Source organism: Cynocephalus volans, chromosome 3 (assembly GCF_027409185.1).
Source record: "Cynocephalus volans isolate mCynVol1 chromosome 3, mCynVol1.pri, whole genome shotgun sequence".
In the NCBI taxonomy this organism is placed as follows: Eukaryota; Metazoa; Chordata; class Mammalia; order Dermoptera; family Cynocephalidae; genus Cynocephalus; species Cynocephalus volans.
Window position 1 is genome coordinate 62,426,268 of NC_084462.1, and position 6,803 is coordinate 62,433,070.

Below are 6,803 nucleotides of genomic sequence, written 5' to 3' on the forward strand. Positions count from 1 at the left end.
TGGGGGTGGGGAGAAAGGAGGTGGTGAATCATTGGTGATGAAAGAATGGGAAAGGCCCAGTTGTGGAGTCCCATAGGCAAAATAAAGCCACAAAGATGTGGGCGTTGAAGTAACTGAGAGAATAGGGCTGCCTCTGAAGCCTAAATTCAATAGCATCTCGAGTAGTTTCTGCGTAAGAAAGCTTCCTAAAAAAAAGCTTTCCATACCCTTGTGGCAGCAGTCTGGCCACAGGGGATGGGAAACGGAGTCCGCGTCTGGAAGCGTCGTTGTTTAGCAAGCTCACTGCCAGTGTGTCTGGTAGGCCTGATGGCCATCTGTTGGTTCCCGCTTCTACCCACCCTTTTTCTTCAGTCCCGGCCCTGTTCAAAAACTCCTTCGTTTGCTCAGCTGAGAAATAATAGCATCTTTTCCATGGGTTTATTGTGAGATTAGCGCCATGCCCAACAGTGATTACGTGCTCAGTAAACATTAAACTTCAAGATAAACCCCAAAGTCCTTAGCCTGGTATTCAAGTCCTTCCACAAACAGTCCCCAGCCTGCCTACAGATCCTATACAAACCCACCCCTGAATGTGCTTTGCACCAATTCCAGACCCTTCTGTTTATGTGATTCCAATTTCTCTCTTAATTCTCTCTTTTTGTGTGTGTGTGACCGGTAAGGGGATCGCAACCTTTGGTGTGGTGTCGGCCGCACCGCGCTCAGCCAGTGAGCGCACCGGCCATCCCTATATAGGATCCGAACCCTTGGCCTCCGGGCTCCCTGCGCCGCACTCTCCCGAGTGAGCCACGGGGTCGGCCCTTAATTCTCTTTTTAATACAACCCCTTCTTTGACCACAGAAGCCCACAAAGAATCCAGCTGGATACATACCAACTTATCTCTACTCCTCAGAGATAAAAGGGGGAAGGTCCTCTTTGTGGCCCTACAAACATCGAAACTGCCCCATGCACTTAAAAAAAATTTGTTTTTGAATACAAGATACATGCATGCTTTTTAATTAAAAATTTTAAAGCTATAAAAATGAACATATTGAAAATCTCTTTTCCACCTCCATCCTTCATCTGCCCAGTTCCACCCACAAAAGTAACCCTTCCAGTTGTTTCGATGTCCTTGCAGAGTGTCTTTATCCTAGCACTCTCCTTTGTTATTTCTGAATTTACATTAATTTTTTTGCCTTTATATTATAATTACACACGTTAAATATTTGGGTTGTTCATGATGCAGCAATTCAGAAATATGAAATACAGGCGGAAACTTGAGGAACCTTTTTATCCCCCGTCCCATATACCTCCCCACCATTTGTGGTGTGCATTTTTCTCTGCCCCCTTTCTATTGTTTCTTTCTTTTACCACAAATGGACTGTGCGTATTGTCTGCCTTCTTTTTGAATTTAATGACATGGCCAAGATATCATTCAGATTACTTATAGGTCTATCTCATTTTTAATTGCTCTTGACATACGATAGTATAAATATACCATAATTTATCTAACCTGGCTTCTGTTCCTAGACAGGTTGCTTTCAATTTTGTGTTATTAGAAACCTATGTCTTTGAGCCAAAATATTTGTGCACATTGCTTTTATTTTTTAGGACCAAAGATGTAGAATTACTAGGTTGCTTACAATATTTTGTTGTTACAAACCTATGTCTTTGAGCCAAACTGTTTGTGCACATTGCTTTTATTTTTTTAGGTCAAAGAACATGGGCATTTTAAACGGCCTTATGTGAGACTTCATCAATTCACATTTCAACCAGTAATTTAAGAGAAGGCTTATTTTCCCACATCCTTGTCAAACATGGAATTATCACTCTGTGAAAACTTGTTTTAATATAACAGAAAGCCATGTTGCACAAAAGAAGCCAAACACAAAAGAGTATATGCTTTATCAATGGTGTTAAAAATCAGGATAGTAGTTAACTGGGGTGGAAGGGGGAATTGATTGGGAAGGGGCACTAAGGTACTTTGGGGTGCTAGAAATGTTCTATAGCTTGGTCTGGTGTGTTTACATGGGTGTTCCATATGTAAAAATTCATCAAGCTGTACACTTATGAGTAATGAACTTTATCATATTTACATTATAGCTCAATAAAAAGTTTAAAAAGTCACTTTTTAGATTTTATTATGAAAATTTCAAACATACAGAAAAGTAGAAATAATAATACATTATAGATCACCTCGATTAAATAATTGTGAACATTTTCTCATATTTGCATTATTTATAAATATAATGTATAAGTGTACCATGCATGTATGTATGTGTGTGAAGACATCATACTTTCAAAATAGAAAGGCATCCTCCTGCATGACACAATACCATTATCACACCCAAAACAATAACAATTCCCTAAAATCACATAATACCCACTCCGAATTTCTTCACTTGTTCTCCAAAATATTTTTATGTTTGTGTGCTTGTTTTTTTCAAAACAGAATCCATTAAGTCACAATGTACTGCATTTGGTTGTTAAATCTCTTAAGTCTTTTTAAATCTAGCCCACAAGTTCTTAATCTAGCAGTCCATGGATATAATTCAAGGGGTCCACAAACTTGGATGGAGAAAAAAATTACATCTTTACTTTCACCAAACAATAGAAATTATAGGTATTTTCATATCACATTATAGTTCTTGGTGATATCTCAGGAATATCATTTACGTTCACCATTACTTTGAAATCACTGTAGTTATTAGACCTGATGCTAGATATTGTTATTTAATGCATTAATAATGAAGCACATACATTACCAGATCATATTTTTAAATATTTTGATAACTGTATTTCAATATAATTGTTTTCCTTTATAATCTTATGCTTTTTATTTTATGCATTTAAAAATATTCTGAGAAAAGAGTTCATTGGCTTAACCATACTGCCATTGGGGTTGGAGGGGGAGCTTTGGCACAAATACAGTACACTCACACACATACCCTTTATTAGTAGTGGTATTAATATTTATTAATGACATTTACTTTCTGAAGAGCCTTTTAGAATGTCTGACATTCTGTATTTGTCTAATTGTTTACTCATGGTATTACTTAATTTGTTCTATTACCGATAAATGTAAAGTTAGATCTAAAGACCTGATTAGATCAAAGTTGAGTGTTTTTGACAATATTTTATAGGTGATGCTCTCCACTTCTCATTGCATCACATCAGGAGAACATGATGTCTGGTTGTCCCATTATTAGTGATGCTAAGTGTGATCACTGGGCTAAGGAAGTTAGGACTTTTGTTTTTGCATAATCAAATGGTATTTAAGGGGCCGGCCCATGGCTCACTTGGTAGAGTGTGGTGCTGATAACACTAAGGCCATGGGTTCAGATCCCTATATAGGGATGGCCAGTTGGCTCACTTGGGAGAGCGTGGTGCTGAGAACACCAGCTCTAGGGTTAAGATCCCCTTACCGGTCATCTTTAAAAATAAAAAATAAAAATATGGTATTTAATTTTATGGAAATTTTAAAACATACAGAAGTACAGGGGTTATTAGCATAATGAACCTTGGTGTATCATTCACTCATCTCCTATAGTTATTAACATGTAGCCAATCTTGTTTCATTGGTACCCCCTCACTCCTCTCCCCTCGAAAAAATACATATACACAAATCCTAGATATCATGTCTAGGATTTGTGTATATATGTTATTATTTGTGTATATGATATTCCATTTATAAACTATTTATTATGTAACTATAAAGAGGCTTTTTAAAAAAATACAATATGATTATTATATTTTAAAAAAATAATGCCTTAATATCTTCAAATATCTAGTCAGTGTTCAAATTCCCTGATTGTCTCATACATGTTTCTCTATGATTGTTTCAAATCAGGATCCAAACGAGGTGCACACATTTTATTTAATTAAGATGTCTCTGTCTCTCTATTCTTCTTACAGTTTACTTGTTGAAGAAACTGGACCACAGAGAATGAGCACACTTTCTTAAAATTTTTCATTTATAGATTAATTGAATATAACATCTTCAAATATGAGTTCCACGGAAGAATAAACTATGTTTGATTTGGTATATCTTTGCATTTTTTAGTACAAATACTAATAAGTCATTACTAGGATTTGTTTACACACAATAAATCATCAGTACTAAGGAAATATCCTATGAGATTAAGCTTTTTAAAATGTTACTTCTGAAAGAGCTGTGATCCTAACTTCCTTACTTGAGCTGAATTTAGGAGCACATCAAAACAAACTATTGCTTTTCATGAAGGCTTTTTGAGAATGAAAATGATGACAATTACTTAATCTAAGGTAGGATAAAATACTTGAAATGAAAATCGTCTCCCATTTAGAATGCTGCTTGTATTAGTTTCCTAGGGCTGCCATAACAAAGTACCACAAACTGGGTGACTTAAACAACAGAAATTCATTGTGTCATGGTTCTAGAGGCTAGAAAGCCTAGATGAAGGTGGTGGTAGGGTTGGTTCCTTCTGAGGGATGTGAGGAAGAATCTGTTTCATGCTTCTCCTCTAGCTTCTGGCGGTTTGCTGGAAATCTTTGGTGTTCCTTAGTCTGTAGAAGCATTACCCCAATCTCTGCCTTCACCTTCACATGGCATTCTCTCATCTGTCCAAATGTTTGTGTCTGGGTGGGAGTCATTGTCCAAATTTCCCCTTTTATATAAGGACACCAGTCATATTGGATTAGGAGTCCACCCTACTCCAGTATGACGTTGTCTTAACTAATTACGTCTGCAATAATGCTATTTCCAAATAAGATCTTATTCTGAGGTACTGGGGGTTAGGCCTTCATCATATGAATTTTTGGGGGACACAATTCAGTCCATAGCACTGATATTCTATTTTAAATGGCAGTATGATATTTTCACTGACTTCTCATAAATTTACCAGTCTGCTTTTTCTCTGACCTGGTTTGCTTCCCTGGAAAAATTCCACCCCACCTCCCATCACCTAGAGATGAAATACTCCTCCGCAATAATAGGAATATTTGGGGATCTTCATTTCTGATGCTCAAATTTTCCATGTTTTTCTTCCAAGGTCTGAAGTTGTATTTTGAATTGATGATTAGATAATAACATACGATAATTGTGGAGAATGTATGAGAATTGCTGGGAATGACTGAAAATATTTAAGACAAAGAAAGAATGCACAGCTTTCAATATAAAAGCTAAGTTTTGCCCAAGGAAAATGAGTTATTTCAGAAAAACATGAGGGAAAAGAGAATTATTGGTTTTGAGACTCCAAAATGGCTGAAAAAATTTTTCATTTTGAATCACTAACATACAGAAAAGGTATAGGCCGGCCCGTGGCTCACTTGGGAGAGTGCGGTGCTGATAACACTAAGGCCACGGGTTCGGATCCCTATGTAGGGAGGGCCGGTTGGCTCACTTGGGAGAACGTGGTGCTGAGAACACCAGCTCTAGGGTTAAGATACCCTTACCGGTCATTTTCTTTTTTTAAAAAAAGGTATAAAAAAGTCTTAAGAGAAGGCTTATTGTGAACAATTTCCCATATTTGCATGTATATGCATATGTTTGGGTGTAGTGTGTGTGTGTGTGTGTGTGTGTGCGTGTGCGTGTGCGTGTGCGTGTGCGTGTGTCAAGACCTCATGATGTTTTGTGTCTGGTTTCTTCACTATGTATTTCCCAAATAGAAAGGCATTCCCCTACATGCCACAATCTCATTATCACATCCAAAACAATAATAATTCCCTAAAATCACATAATACTCCAGATTTCACAACAGCTACCGTATTAGATCATCACTAAAATAATCTTGCAGTGGTTTAAAAACATAATAGAGCTGCTCTCCAAACTAATCCTCAATATCACATAGCATTGAGTTAAAAAATAATCGTTTCAAACGTTTTGACAGAGATCACTTTGGCAATATTTATGAACTCTATAATGTTATTCATTTTCACGTCTTTCATCCCCTAACCTTTGGCATTCGGCTGCGCTTCAATAGACCGTTCAGCAACAAAGACTCGTTTTGTTCTACACCAGATAGCCTTTAACTGTGTTTTTACAATTTAACTAGTTTTTGTTGTTGTTGTTGGCGGCTGGCCCGTACGCAGATAGTTGAATCCCAATAGTTTTTTATTTATGTAAAATAAGAAAGTCCGGACTGAAGTTAGTTATTACCATTGATAACTGGAACTGGCTAAGTTATTACCGTTGATGAGAACTGAAATGGGTCGAACGCGCGCGAACTGAAAAAAAAAGAAGAAAGAACCGCCCAACGTGGGGCTCGAACCCACGACCCTGGGATTAAGAGTCCCATGCTCTACCGACTGAGCTAGCCGGGCAGTTGATAGAAAGGCATTTCCTAGACCCTTTCAAAGGAATGAGATTATTTCAACGTGTTCGAAGAGTTCTATTTTGTATTAAATGGCTTCTTCACAATTTTGATAAAGTTTTTTTACGAGTCTCAAAATTGTGTTTCGTTTCTGATTCCGTGCAAACTTTTGTTTAACAGAAAACGTACAAACGGCCCTCTAGCGGTCAGCACCTTCCAGTTTCCTGGAAGGTAAAGCGGGCCCAGGAGGGCGATGCCCGACTCCTGCCTGGAGAACAGACGTGAGCGTGGGGGCGCCCGCTCAGCTTCCCGCGGGCAGAGCGCTCCCCCGAGCGCCAGAACGTGCGTCAACACCGCGTGGCCGAACGCAGATCAGGCTCCGGAGGAAGGCCCCGCATCCCTCCTAGAAACGATCGGAACTGAAAGCGCAGCTGCAGAGCTGGCTGGCCTCAAGGCCCCGTGTGGCTGTGAGATTTCTGGGATTTTTCTTTAGCACGACGGTGGTTCAGCTAAGCCATGCCATTATTGCTCACGCGA

The 6,803-nt window shown here is 38.5% G+C and overlaps 1 non-coding gene across 1 annotated transcript; it reads right to left on the bottom strand.

Moving 5' to 3' along the window:
* Positions 1 to 6,203: 6,203 nt before the first annotated feature.
* TRNAK-CUU (transfer RNA lysine (anticodon CUU)) lies at positions 6,204 to 6,276 on the bottom strand. The gene has a single exon. It is a non-coding gene; the product is annotated as a tRNA-Lys (tRNA).
* Positions 6,277 to 6,803: the final 527 nt, after the last annotated feature.